Source organism: Canis aureus, chromosome 9, assembly GCF_053574225.1.
Source record: "Canis aureus isolate CA01 chromosome 9, VMU_Caureus_v.1.0, whole genome shotgun sequence".
Lineage (NCBI taxonomy): Eukaryota > Metazoa > Chordata > Mammalia > Carnivora > Canidae > Canis > Canis aureus.
The window spans coordinates 25,129,458-25,145,633 of NC_135619.1; positions in this window are offsets into that span (position 1 = coordinate 25,129,458).

Here is a 16,176-nt window from a genome sequence, read left to right on the forward strand (position 1 = left end):
GAATTCAGATTGGAGCGACTAGGAAATTAGAGTGAAACAGGCTATCTGGGCTACCATTTTGATAAGCTTGAGAAGGAAAAAGACAATAGTTGGGCAGAGTTATAGGCCAGTAAATGGTTTTTGTGTTTGTTTGTATTTCACTTATTCATTTAGCTATTGAAGTGAAGTATATAGTCAAAATTCACTGCACTTATGGAATGTGTCATAGACAGCTAGGTATTCACCAAATATCAAGTTTCTTTATAGCCACTGGAGGGTCGCTGTCCAATCAGGAGCTACATTCCCCCACACATTTTCATCCAAATATTGCTATCTTACTGGGTACCTTCATTGGAATTCAAATGGAACTAAAGTAGGTCGTTTCTGTGCTATGACCTTTAGAAAATAAGAATTGCCTCCAGAATGGCTTTAAATTATGAAATCAGAAGATGATAGGACTTTTATCAGCCTGGGTCACTAAATGACTATTTAGAGGCAGAACCACTGATCATAAAAATAAATGAACATCTCTATGAGCCAAAAATAAACTATTATTAACCCTTGGAATTTGGGGGCTATTTATTAGCATTACTCTAATTACTTATATATTACTTATATTTTATTAGGGGAGACAGACAAAAATAAGTAAAACATATCTTCTATTGTGAAAAAAAAAAAAAAAAAACAGAGTAGTAGGCCAAATAAATATCTAAGTAAAGACCACTGCAAGCAGAAGCAGTATCAAGTAGGAGAGTCTCAGTTGTAAGCATGCTGGCGTGTTTAAGAAAAGCTGAAGAGCTAAGGGCTATTATGGCTGGAATAGAAGTTAGAGACTATAAAGCAGGAGATCATTTGAAATGAGAATAATATAAGGTCCTGTGGTCGCTATGACTTAGACTTTTATTCAGAATGTAATAGGAATTGCAAGATTCTGAGCTTGGTTGGCTTTGGGTTTCACCATATTTACTCTATACTCCTCACAGGCTGGGAATAAGTTGAAGTTAGACATGGGGAGACCAATCAAGAGATTTTGTGTAAATGATAATTGAGATTTTGATTAGGGTGGAATGATAGCAGAGGCATAAGGCAGAATGACAGTGGAGGATGGAATGACAGTGAAGGTATAAGAATTTGTATGCCAGATATATTTTAAAAGTGGAGCCTGAGATATGAAGGACGAGGGAGAAAGAGATATGAAAGAAGATTCCAAGCTTCTGTCCTAAGAAATTTCAAGAGTGAATTTGCCATCTCCTGCATTAGAGAACACTATGAGAAGTACAGGCTTGAGTGGTGGGCATATAAAGATATCAGTTTTAGAAATGTTATGTTTATGATGTGTATTACATATTTAAGTTGAAGGAACAAGTAAGGCAGGTGGTTATGTGAGGCTGGGGGTCAGAGAAGAGATCTCTGTTGCAAGTATTAGTTTGGGAGTCAACAGCTCATATTTAAAGTTCTGAATCTTGAGAATCCCAAAGGAGTGAGACTAAATAGAAAAGAGAAGAAGTTCAAGTAGGAAGCTCCAAATAATCTCACATAAGAGGTCAAGGAGATGAGAAGGAATTAGCAAAGGGCAGTGAGAAGGAAAATCCAGAGAATTAATGGGAAAATCAGACATCTTAGAAGCCAAGTGAAGAAAGAGACTTGAGGAAAAGCATCATCAACTATGGCAAATGTTGCTGAAATTTCAAGAAATATCACAAAAGCGAGGTGACCGCAGAATGTAATAATATCTATTGATGACCCTGATACAAGAAGTTTGATAAGAGGAAAGAAGAGAGAGAAATTAGAAATAGGAGTATATAATAGTCTTTCAAAGAGTTTTGCTAGGAAAGGAAGACAGACATAGGGCAATAGTTGAAAGCAGGAGTAAGCTAAGGAGGGTGATTTTAAGATTTAAAAAGTGTGCTTATAATAAGGAGGGGAATAATTATTGCCCTCAGTAGAGGAAATAATAATTATTAATTTTCCATGAATTTGTAATTAATAAAATTAACATGTAAAATAATGTATAAACACATTTGTAACACATACATTATATTTAGAATATATACTTGCATATAGCATATTTAATTGTTAATAAAAAGAGTTCCATTCAGAGAAATATGTTGAAAAATAAGGAAAGAAAAGGCATATTTTCTGAAAAGTTTCTAAAAAGGCAGGACACTATCTAATCCACATCATGGAAAGAAATATAATTTTCCCAGTTTAACAAGAAAGAGGGAGGAAAGGGCAGACAACAGCAAATTAGTAGGTGGGGATGATCGGAAAATGAAGTAGGTATTGTCTGATGGCTTCCATTTTCCCCTCTGAAATAAGGCACAAAATCATCAACCAAGAGTAACATGGGAAGGGAAGAGTGAGAGATTCAAAAAAAGTACAGATGTTTGAAGTCATATTTGGGTCATTAGGAAAGTAAACTAATTCACTGTTAAGGATATGGTTGAGGCTGAAGTCAGAGAAAGACCATTTGTGTTATTTATTTCAGTGCTAGCAGTGTTGTGAGAAGACAGACTTGGATCTACCCAGGGATAGTGAAATCTATCTCTTAAGATTATTATAAGTGATAAAAAGGTAAGGTATATGAGGCACCTAATATAGTATCCAGCATATCATGGGTACCCTCTATATATTATTATATATTATTATTTCACTTTCTCCCCTACCTTGTCTTTACTTTTTAAAGTGAATTCTAATTCTAATTCTTAAATTCCCCACTCACTAAAGACTGTTAGGACTTAGTCTACTGAAAATAATTAAGTGCCATCACAGACTTTTAGGTCTGTGTCTGTTTGTCTTCTCCTTCTCCCAACTTGCTTTTGCCTCTCTTGCTCTCCCTTGACTGCCCAAACACTTTGCCCTAACACAGAACTGTGTGTGTTGAATTTATTGACTGGAATTTTCAGTTAATTACTTTAGATTTCAAAAGTAGTTAATAATATTAAATACCAGGTGACTATAAACTCTAATTACTTTACTTCACTGACAGCTGAATACTCTGAGTTTTGAGGATATAATCATCAACATAGAAATCATCTGTAAACATAAAGATATGTGGGATTAGTTATGTATCCCTTAGCAAGGTACATGATGAGCAAAGATATGTAACTATACGTTTGATATTTACTTTTGATACAACTCTAGATTGTAAACATCAATACTTTTTGAACCTTGAAGCTATTGTTTATAACTTTTTAACTACTGTAATTTTAAACCTGAAGAGGTTTTACAATAAATGAAAGGACAAGAGAAGTGCTTTATTTTATGAGCTTCTATAACAGTGACAATTGCAAAATTGCTCTGAAACCTGGATGAAATGAAGCTGAGACAAGATATGTTCCAAAAGCCAGAAGTTCCCTACCTTTTATGAAATCAACAGTAGTTTAGGGAAACGAAAGAAGAGAAACAAGGAGACAGAGAGACAGAGAGAAAGAAGATATTTCTTATTTTCACTTTTGAGAACTTTGCTAAAGAAGGTAACACCTTTCACAGTGAAACAACATGGAGGACACCTGGGTGGCTCAGTGGTTTAGCGTCTGTCTTTGGCTTAGGTTGTGATCCCCTGGTCCTGGGATTGAGTCCCTCATCGTGCTGCCCACAGGTAGCCTGCTTCTCCCTCTGCCTGTGTCTCTGGCTCTCTCTCTCTCTGTGTCTCTCATTAATAAATAAATAAAATCTTAAAAGAAACAAACATGGAAAATAAAACAATTTTAATACCACAGATAATATGTTGTAAACACAAGCTCAGAATCCAGAGAAAAGCAAATGTGAAAATGTACTGTATGTCAAAGAATCTTGTTTTATTAACCTAATTTTATGCAAAATGAAAACGAAGACCTTTGGACATGAAGTTAATATAGTAAAACAGTTGTTGGAAGCTTAGCAGCAGGTTAATTTTTTTTTTTTTTGAGAAATAATCCTTGAATAGGTAAAGATAAAGAGAAAAGGCAACTAAGCCATTTGTCTATTTTAGGGAGACATAATAATAAGGGCCTAGAGAGAAGACTCTAAGCAAAATCTGTCCATTAATTCATTCAACCAACAGTAACTGAGTACCAGTAACTATGTGACAGGTGCTCTTCTAGAAACTAAACTAGAAGAACTGGAACTAAAGATCAACAAGAAAAGTCTCAATTCTTATAAGATTTACATTTTAATTGAAGAAAAATAAATGACAAACACATTAAGATTGTTTCAGATAATAAGAGCTTTCATTTAAATAATATAAGATGATGTGACACAGAATAACTAGAAGGGTAACAAACCGCCACAAAATTTAGCTGCTTAAAAAAAACACATATGTATTTTCTCAGAATTTCTGTGAGTCCGGAATCTGGACCCAGATTAGCTGGGTCCTCCAGCTCAGGGTTTCTCCCCAGGCTACCATCAAAGTGTCCACCTGTTAGCCTCACGTTCAACTAGTGTGAAATCTGCTTGTATGCTTACTTGGTGGTTGTTGGCAGGATTTAGTTCTCTGTGGACTGGTAGACTGTCTCTCAGTTTTTGCTAAATGAGTTTCACCATAGAGCAGCTCACCACATGGCAGCTGTCTTCATCCAAGCTCACCAAAGAGGGAAGAGTGAGCAAGAGAGAGGGAAAGACAGAAGTCAGTATTTTATAGCCTTATCTCAGAAATGGCATCTGTCACTTTGTCATTTTCTATTTCATTAGAAGCAAGTTACTAGGAGTAGCCCACACAAAAATGGAGAGAATTACATAAGAGTACAAATACCAGAAATCAGGAATCAGCCACTAGGAACTGTTTTAGAACCAGCCTACCCCATAGGAAATCAGAAGGCAGAAAAGGACATGAAATTGTGATATGCAGAAGTTGTAATATGCAGTCCTGAATAACACGAGGAAGAATCCAGATTTAGCTAATCTTCTTTACCTAAGAAAGAAACTTTTGCACAGTAAACAAAGATAATCCAGAGAGAGAATATACTGCTCAACTTTCACAAATTTTACACAGGTTTGTTATAGAACTGACACTTCTATTTTTGCTCAATATTTATTCAACATTAATTACTTATATAATGAAAACATTTATTATTTCAAAAATAACAGAATTATCTTCTTTATCCCTTTCAATTCCAATTCTTCTTCTCTTATCTGACATATGTGCCCTCCTCCAAAAACACAAAAACAGCAAAAAAATTTTTATTAAATTTAATTGAGCCAAAGTAGGTTAACTCCAATGCTACAGTTGGTCTAGCCATATTTTAGTCAGAAGGCAAGTGAGCTTAAATCATTTAAGATTTTACTACATCAAAAGACTTGAGTCTGCTAAATTCTAGATCAGCTTTGGAAGGATGATTTAACCTCACTGAACCTCAGTTTCCTGATATACAAAATAGGAACATAAATATAATCACAATATTATTTCTTACTTCAAAGGACAGATGAAGATTAGTGATACATGTGTTAGCATTTTGTAACCTATACAATACTGTGCATATTTAGAAAGTTTTATTTAAAAAGTAGTTAACACAATGAAATTGGAAAATGATAAACTTAGGAAATTATACAAGATTTTTAACATCACCACTCATTTCTCTCCTACGCAGAAAAATGAGAACATGCCGACCCAGTTTTCTTCGATTTGTAATACTCTTAAATGTTAAGTAAGTGCGTTATATCTTTAACTCATTGTTTATACCATAGAGTGCCCAGAAACACAGCAATTTCAAAACTCTGAAAATTCTTAAAAGGTGTATTTGTTTACTAAACCACAGTAAAGAGTCACAAAAGAGTTAACATGGGAACAAAAGCAAAAGAGAATATGATATGTATTAGAAAAAAGAACTATATTAAAATGAGCTCATTTTTATCAGAAGAAAATGGTTCTTATTTTAAAACAGATGCATGTCTTTTTACAATTACAGAAGCTGAAATATAACTGTAATCTACAACCATAAGGTAAGATTTCCATCTTTATGTGACATGAAAAATGTGCCAAGCCAAGACTTTTCCATAAACAAAATTGCTTTCTTCAACTCACACTTTAATGCAAGATATCAATCATATGGTGAATTTTATTACTCAGAATTTAGCTTTGTTTTTTGACAGATTGCTTGCAGTCAGCTTGAAGTACAATTGTATATCATCCCTATTATATACACATCTGAATTTGTGGACCCTTTTTTTATTTTAAAAAGAGTATTATAAATGGGAAGAAATACCCAGTGAGGTAGAATTAGTTTGACATCAACCATTTTAACTCAATGGTGTAGTTTTGATAACGTGTCATTATTTATCGACAGTAGGTCTGAGGTGGCAGGCTTTATATGAGACACCAGGGTATAGCAATGTCTCACAGCTGTATGAACCACCCCTCTATTTTGACTTTTTTTTTTTTCACTTTTTCCATAGGCCTCTATTTATCAAAGTGTTCTCATTTTGAATAAAAAGGCAACATTGATATCAATACAACGCATTGACTAGACAATACATATAGAGGATACATATTCATATATGGCAGTAAGACCCTGAAAAGTATAATTTCTTTTTTGATAAAAATCAATCTGCTGTGGCCCAAGTGGAGAAATAAAAGTAGTAGGAATAAAAAATACACTTTTATTATCTGTGATCAGGGGTTCTCACACCCTGTAAGTAGTCCTAATTTAAAGTGAGCTACAATGACCCATATCATTCACAGCCTACCATGAATTTAGTATTCCTTAGGCACACACGTAAAGAACAGCAATGCATATTAAAGTGAAGATGTAGAGCCTTGAAATGAAGAGTTCACAGCTAAAGTTGCCATAAAATTTGCAGTCTATTTCCAGGTAGGAAAAGTGTAGAGAATTTCTAGTGCTGTCCTTTACAGGGCCAAATTGGGGATGATATTTGCTCAAGTCGTGGCAGATATGCAATACTACTGGATTCCAGCTGCCTATGAATAAGTAGAATACTTTAAAAACCTTTTAACCTATCTGTGATGAAAAATGCATGCTGGTTTAAACTTTCTTAGAACTTTAAATTAGCCACTGCAGCACATTCAGCTCCACGGCCCAGTACTCCTCAAACCACCAAATGCTAAGAAGAAAATAAGCTCTGTGGGTCCTAAAAAAAATAATAAAATAAAATTTTAAAAAACCCTTAACCAAGCCCATTTATGAGGCTTTTCTTCTTCTCAGCAAAATACTTAATTTTCAGGGCTGCTTTAGCTGTCATACTGCTGGGTGTGATTTTTGTTATTGAAAATAAAGGATAAAAGCTTGATCCCAATGCAATCAAATTTAACTTGGGATAAGTGACTAAGAAGCACATTCGAATGCTTAGAAGTGCAGATACTTTCAGATAACTCATCTCTATGTAATCCCTGCTTAAACATGCTTATACAGATAAGTCTCATTTCCATGGTTTTACTTTAATATTCTTTTAACAACTGTAAAATGAAATAAAAGAGCTGCTAAACACACTTCATGATTGTTTTGAGAAGGCTGGTTTAAACAATTGCATTGTGAGATATCATGGGCTCAGTGTCTGCATGATCAAGTATTCAGCTTTTCTTGAGGCTGAAACCTATCAAGCTTAGCTTTCAGTCATGTAGAAATTTGGCTCTAAAGGTTAGGTCCAGATTCCCTAAGATGCCTTTCCCTGCTCTAAGAAAAAGTCAAAAAATTAAGAAATACATTCCTTCTGGTAATTTTATACTCTTTGAAAATCCTGATCTTTGTGAGAAATCAGTACATAGTATATTAGTATATAACCCAGTATTAGTATAGTGGCCACAGAAGGAGTTTTCCACAATGATCAGCTTATATCCCCAAGTTCCTTCTTGGAAAATCATTCGCATTATTAACTCTTCTTAGTAATATGTCACCATATTTCATTTAACTAGATCATTGTGTTCATTCGTCAATCTTTAGAAGTACCACATGGCCTCGTAAGGGCTTCCTGAGGTAGCAGATGATCTAGGAGTTACTGAAGTTAGAATCAGTATCTGTCATATATAAAGTGCTTAATAAATATAAGGCATTGACCATGCCTTTACTAACTATAGTGACTAGGTTAACATGTAGTATCATATAAAGACATCTTCTCAATCTAGTTTTTGTGAAGATTATAAATAATGCTGTTAGTAGCATATTTATATGTCAGTGTGTTATAAACACTGTACTAAGACCTTTACACAATATTATTTTAGCAGATGTATAAAGGACCTAAACCATACCCAGCATGCAGAAAGAACTCAATAGTGATACTTACCATGATCTGACTACATCACACATTGTACAATGTAAACTGACCTGCTTAGAATTACTCAGCTTCACTGTGAGTCAATTACATCCTGCATTACATAAAGTCACACTGTGGTGAAATCCCACACTATATAAGCTAAGTATACCTACTGGTGGTATACATAATTTGACGTAACCTATAATGCTGTGTTGTGTTTAAATCTATCAATAGGACATGCTTGTATAAAACTGTTCTTGTAGAGATACAATAGAATTATAACAGCAGGAGGGATTAGTACTGTTACTCCCATTTTCTTGATGAGGAAACTGACACCAGGAAAGTTTAAGTTACTCGCCCAGGATCAAGCAAATAATAAGTGGTAGAATAAAGTTTCGAACTAACACTAACTGGCACCTCAACCCTGGAACATTACCATACTGTACTCCTCCCTTTGTTTGAAGCAGTGGTATAATTAGAAGGACAAAAGCAAGTTTCCAGCCCCTGGAATAAGTTCCAAAGATTTCATTAATTTTTAAATTAACTTCAAGGAACATTAACATCTTCATAATCTTTGACAATTTCCTATCTGAAGGCAAATCTTAATGAAAAATATTGTTGGAACTACACCAAGGTAGGCAAATGCCATTTTTCCCTACCCCCTACTAGGCCCATAATAAATATCAATAATAAATTCCAAAATATTCACACCGAGCCTAAATGTTGCCTTAGAATTTATGTTAAGATCATGCTCCAGGTAGTTCCTCAAACAGTGAGAACTAGCACATAGACAAAATATTTTCTCATCTTGGCCCTAGGCTCTCTTATTTCCGTTTATAGACTGGAAGGCATTATTGACATTTATCCAACTAAGTTTCGTTGTAGTCCACTGTTACCCATGTACTTGCAAAATATTGGGACTACAACAATAGCAAGTGTAATACTTGCCCTGAAGAAACTCAGAGGCCATTGGGAAAATAGAGGGAAAAAGAGAAAAAAAATCAACCATTACTAACTGCCAAAATCATATAGAAGAAATAAGATGTACATATGTAAAGGCAAGGGAAGATAATCAGATATCAAAGTGTAAGTAGCTATAGGGAACAATTCCAAAGGAAAAAATATTTTAGCTACTCTTCAAAAAATTGCTAAGAACCAGTCAAAGGCCATGAGGGATAAGCCATCCTAGGCAGAGAAAACAGCATATAACAGGTTGCTTAAGAATGTGTGACAATATGTAAGGCTGGAAAAATGAACAAAGCCAAATGATGAAGGGCTTTGTGTGATTTGCTGTAGTCTGTCTTTTATCCTGAAAGAGTTAGGGAGACATTTAAGCATTTCAAACAGGCACATGACAGAATCAGTTTTACATTTTATAAAGGCTCCTGGTAGTGCTGTGGTAGATCCATTGGAAGGGAGAAATCTTTGAGTAGAGGAATTTTCTGGGGCCAGAACTGTAACAGCCCCAGTGAAAAATCATGAAAACATGAACCAAAATATAATCAAACTAAAAATGGAATGCAAAGGGCACTGAAGCCAGACTGCCCAGGTTCAAATCATGGTTCCCATACTTACTATGAAAAAGTTGCTTGGTCTCTAAATGGTTTAGTGTCCTTATAAGTAAAGTGTGGGTAATAAAACTACCTATTTTATGAGATTACTTTGAAATGGTAATACTTATAAAGGCCTAGAACATTGTCACACAGCAAGCACATAATAAATGTAAGCTATTATAAAGTTGAAAATGATTATTAATGATGATCCCAAGAAAATACAGCTTTTCCCTATACTTAAGACCTTTCAATAAAAAACACAAACACACCTATAAAATAAACAATAATAATTAATGGTAAAAGAGCTATTATCAAAAGAATGTGATATCTTCAACTGATCAGTGAGTGCTGGGATAGATGAAGTTGCTGGTCACTGGGTGGCAAGACTATACCTTAAACGGCACGTGGCAATCAGTGGGACCAAGAAAATGTACCTGCGTGGATGCCCTAGAAAGGTGTTACTAAAGGCAAAATCTTCTCTGATGAATAACTTTGTGTAAACCCAGCCCTGCCCATAAGCTTCATTTTTCATGTCTTACAAAAGACAACCCAAGGTAAGAATAATCTCAAAAAGCATGATGACTTAAATATAGACACGTTATCCTGTGGAATGGGGATTGACATTTTTTTTATTATGGTTCATGTAGGTCAAACCAATGATACTAGGGAGAAGTCCTATGGAGACACACAAGACAGGAAATCTAAAATCAAACCTTTCCCTAAATAAGAGTGAGCAGTCTTAAAAAGTAATAAATAAATGCCCTTTCACAGTAGGTGTTCTGGCAAAGCCATACCTGTGCTTGTCAGGAATTTTATAGAAATAATTCCAACACCAACTTCTTGGTATTCTGTAATAAGGAATACCATTACCCCCTAGTATCATAACTATTATCAACACCAACTAGTATCATCACTAGCTAGTGTCATTATTAATTTTTTCTTCTTTTATTGCACCTCCAATGTTAAATAGAGTCTGAAGAACTGTCCCTGATTCTCATAAGAAACCCTGTGAAAAGGGCCTATCCTTTCTTAAAACAGATTACATCCTTTCTGACACCTTTAGCAAGTCCAGCAGGTTCGAATGACTTACTCTAATCTGATTTATGCTACATTCTGGAAAAGTTCTCTGCTTAGTCCAGTGGCCAGTTTTATGCTAATTATCACTCATCTTATGCCAGCTACAGGAAGTAATAAGATTTGCTTTTGCTGTTTGTTTGTTCGTTTGTTTGTTTTAAAGTAAATCCTTTAGCTCTGTTTCCCTCTGTGTCACACAAAATTAATAGTACTCTAATTAAAGACAAGTCTAAGCCACAGCTAACATTTTTACTTGATAGCCACTATTCAAAGAAACCACTCTTCTCCCCTCAAAAAGTACATAATTAATCAACTACAGAAATGATCTCTATATAATATTATGCTAAAGATTTAATTAAAAAGAATATTTTATGGAAGGGTTTTGCAGTAAGATGATAAAGTGAATCTTCCACTTGTTTAGTGTGCACTGTTCTCTGCCATGCATACCAATTAGGTCACTAAGAAGCTATATAGTTACCTTCACTATAAAGCACTTTCTTTAAGCAATGGCAGTTCCTACTACTTGTCTAATGAGATACTGTTTAATTAGTGATTCCTATTGAAATTAGATGCTTCCACACAAAACTCAATCATTATCACCCCTTGATTATCACTGGGGTTGGCAGTGGTCCAAATCATTTAAAACCCTGTAAGTTCAGAAAGATTCTCAAGCATCTGAATACTACATAAAATGTACATGCTAGATTCCACTTTGATAAGTAAAATAGTAACTTGGATCATACATCATAGTGATAATATGCCAATATGGTATCAGTAGTGCATTCTAAAGTTTTACTAGCTGATCCACAGTTGACACCATCATTTGCAGCAAGACTAGAAATGGCTTATAAATATAGAATATGTACTATTGGGCTTTTTCAGAACAGCCAATTTCTGTTTTATGAACTAAATTAATAAAACTTACATATGGCTTACACATTCTCTATTATGTCTTAAATGTGTCCTATGTCAGTGAGAGAGTATGTCCTTCTTACCATTCTATGGCCTTTTACTGGGCAGCCCAGGTGGCTCAGCGGTTTAGCGCTGCCTTCAGCCCCGGGGCTGTGATCCTGGAGACCCGGGATCGAGTTCCACGTCAAGCTCCCTGCATGGAGCCTGCTCCTCCCTCTGCCTGTGTCTCTGCCTTTCTCTCTCTCCTCTCTGTGTTTCTCATGAATAAATAAAGTCTTTAAAAAAAGATATGGCCTTTTATTTCTCAACTAACTAGCTTATGATATGTTCTCATCTCTCCCTCTCTTCTCCCAACCCTCTTTCTCATCTGGTTTGGCTTAATACACCATATCTCAAAGATCTCACCAGTTTGCCCATCACCAAACAAGCTAACTACTGACACAAAGGGCCCATAGTAATTGATTAAATTAGAGGGTCTGCCTATAGGCTAATTTGGAGTTCTAACCTCAGCCATGGATATTTTTATTGGCAAACAATGGGGCACCCTATCAACAACATACCCCCAAATCAGTCCTTTTGATTTAAAGTTTATTTGTGACAGAACTGCTCTCATCATCCATCTAGACAAATCAAGAATTGAATGCTTAACTGACTGAGCCACCCAGGGGCCCCAACAATCACAGAAAACTTAAAGAGCGTTATATTAGCAGAAAATCCGGAGATTAGAAAGGGAGTGATATTAGATATTTGTCCCACTATCCCATTGGCGTTCTCTTTGCTGGTTGCTATGGGTTGGTGTATCCCTCTACCAGAGCTGCAGAACCAGGTAAAAGGCCTTCTTAATTTTTTTGTGTTCTGGTAACTTTTCTCTTCCTTTATTCCATTTTTCTTTCTTCTTCTGCTGGCACTACAGAACTGGTCTGTCCCTAGTTGATTTCCTAATCCTGCCCTTGCCTTTGTAAATGGTCCATGTATTAAACTCTCTCCAAATACCCTATTGAATGTACCATATGGTTCCTCCTAAACCTTGACAGATATTTTCTTTAATATTTTATTTATTCATGAGAGACACAGAAAGAGAGGCAGAAACCTAGGCAGAGGGAGAAGCAGGCTCCTCATAGGGAGCCTGATGTGGGACTCGATCCCAGGACCCCAGGATCATGCACTGAGCCAAAGGCAAACACTCAACCACTGAGCCACCCAGAGGTTCCTGATACAATTTTTTTAACCAGTTTTCTATTCTGTGTTTTCCCTTTTCAATTTGTAGAAATTATTTTCATACTCTGGTTATCAACTTTTTGCCAGTTCTATACATTACTAATGTTTAATCTTGCTTTGAAACCTATTTATGGTATTTTTTGTGGTGCAGATATACATATATATAAAATTTATGGTTGTAAGATATATTTCTCCTTTGTGCTTTGTGTGAGAAATTCTTTTCTACTTCAATTTTATGAAGATTTTCCTACAATTTTTTAGAGATATAGATTTGCTTTTATAAACAGATCTTCAATTTACTTTTTTAAAATTTATTTTTATGTAAAAATAAAATATAAATTAAATTAAGTATTTTAGGGGTGCCTTGGTGGCTCAGTCAGTTCAGAAACCAACTCTTGGTTTTGGCTCAGGTCATGATCTCAGGGTCATGAGAAAGAGGCCTGTGTAGGGCTCCATGTTGGGCCTGGAGTGCTTAAGATTTTCTTTCTCTCCCTCTCCCTCTGCCTCTTTTCTCTTTCAGGCACACTTGCACATGCACATGCCAGATAGATGATAGATAGATAGATAGATAGATAGATAGATAGATAGATAGATAGATAATAGATAGATAGATAGATAATAGATAGATAGATGATAGATAGATATTTTAGTTTGTTTTCCTATCTAGTAATCAATTGTTTTAGGGCCATCTATTGAATAAACAATCCATTTCTAGGTTGCTATGAGGACCAGCTAAAACCCCTGCCCTTTTTATAATTATTATTTACCCTTTTTTTTTGCCTTAATCATATTTATGATTTTCTATTGATTGCAATCAAAACAGTGTGACTCATACTGACCATAGGATATGCTTTAAAATGAGAAGAAAGTAAAGATAGGAAAGGCCCAATAAATTAGTAAATACAATAAATAATAAACAGGAGAGAAAGAGAGGGAGACAGAGAGAAAAGAGGAAAGGAAGAAAGAAAGAAAGAAAAGAAAGAAAGAAAGAAGAAAGAAAGAAAGAAAGAAAGAAAGAAAGAAAGAAAGAAAGAAAGAAAGAAAGAGAAAGAAAGAGAAAGAAAGAGAAAGAAAGAAAGAGAAAGAAAGGGAGAAAGAAAGAGATTGAGGTCTCCATGAGATCAAAGATTCAGTGAACATGGTAGGCAAATAAACTGTTTCTAACAATTTCAAAAGACATCAATTCTAAAAGACAAAATCCAATGTATGTTCATGAAGCTGGGTTGTTAAAATAGCATAAAGGTGAAGGTTAAAGGAGCTGAAGAAGGCAGGAAAGGCCAAAGTATTTATAAATATCCACCTCCAGATGTTGACATCACTGAAAAATATATCAAAAATAGCAAGCTATTTCTCTTATCATATAAGAACACACAGGAACTCTAATCCATGCCCATTTTCTGATTAATAAATAGGAAAAAAATATTTTTTTCAATAAGGGATTCATTAAAATCCAGTAATATCTTCAAATACTTTCGAAATTTTAAAATGAGAAAATGGCTACCCTAAAAGTTTTTAAAACATCTAGTAATGATGACCAAAGAAATACAATTTTAAATGTAAAATTAAATAACATTCATTGAGTACCTATCTACCTCATTTACTATGTGATGTGCTTTACATTGGTTAGCTTATTCAGTATTGTAGGTTGCAGGGCAAGGAATCAAGTCCAAAACTGATCTAGCACTAAAACTTGCCTCATAGTTTCCTGACATACCTACTTTCACCTGCAATAAAAATTTTACAGAATAAAGTTTAATACAATGCTTTGATAAAGAGAAACTTGAGTTAGTAAAACATATTTCCATATTGCCTTACAAACTTATTTTACTCAGTAGCACATCAAAACAAGTTGTAGCTTTACTGAACATATTTACAGTGAAATTTTTTTTCATATTAAACTCCTGCTGAACTTTTCTCTAATTAATTAAAAATCTCATCAGGAAATAACCTTTACTTTGACATAGCATCTTTCAAAATATATTCTTGAAACTCTGTTTGTTATATATTTTAATATCAAGTGAGAAAAGCTTAGAATAGAAATAAAAGGGTTGAATTAATTAGTCAACAATGATTAACTAAACATTTATCCAAAGTGGGATTTCAATATTCTTCATTACCTTGGCTGGATGCCACATTTTGTTTGTTTAATGAGAACTCTATCTTCTGTAAAGTTAATGAATAAGTAAAAATCCTGGCATTTAGATATATATATTTATTCTGGTAATAGCTACTAGCAGGAATAGCAACCATCCAGATTCTGTATAATTTGGGTAGAATTTTTTAAAATGCTACTTAATCATTTTCTAAAATACATTTTAAGAGGATAAAGCATCTGACCTAAATTATGTCAGTTAGTTGCTCTTTTAAATAGATGTTGTTAAGTTTAAGTAGATAAATTTGGAGCATTTTTCTATGTGTCAGCCTAATTTAGGGCATAAAATCATGTCCAAAAAATATGATCGAATTCTTTTGACTTGATTTTAAATAACTCGTACATACATGAAATTGCTAATTATGTAAACAATAATTGACTGAAAACTAGAAAGACTTTATTCATAAAAATTGTTGTCTGCTGTTAGCTATTTAATCTCACAGCAGTTAATATCATTTGGTTAATACCTTGTGTGTTCTACTTAAGCAATTAAGGATTTCCCAATTGACTCTCCCCCTTAAATATTTATGTTTTAAGAAGTCTTTTCTCAAAATATTTAGATGTTTGGATTTGAAATTAATTTTCATTTTTAATCAGTTTCTGCTTATAAATTTTAATTCACTTTATCCATTCCATTCATATTATTCCTCTATCTTCAATGGTGTTGAAATATAACATACAATCAAGAGCTGTTACAAATTCAACTAATTTTATTTAAGCTTGTTATTATAGATATGAAATAAAAGTAGGGATGACTCATTATTTAGAGTTATTCCTCAACTTAATTTCTGTCAATTCAATATGCTGTAACTACTTTTCCATTTTAGTTTTACAGTCTGACATTTTAGTCTGTGAAGAAGGGTGTTAGTTTATGAGAGCTGTTTAACTTTCACAACTTGATGACAAAAAAAAAAAAAAAGAAAAGAAAAGAAATTTAAAAAGCCAAAAGTCTAAAATCAGTGCTGGCAGGATTGTTGCTTCCTGAAGTTCTGAGGGAGAATCTGTCCATGATTCTTTCTTATCTTCTGGCTAGTGGATCCATCACTAGTCTCTGGTCTCTGCCTCCATCTTCACATGATTTTGTCCCCTCCGTCTCACATAAAG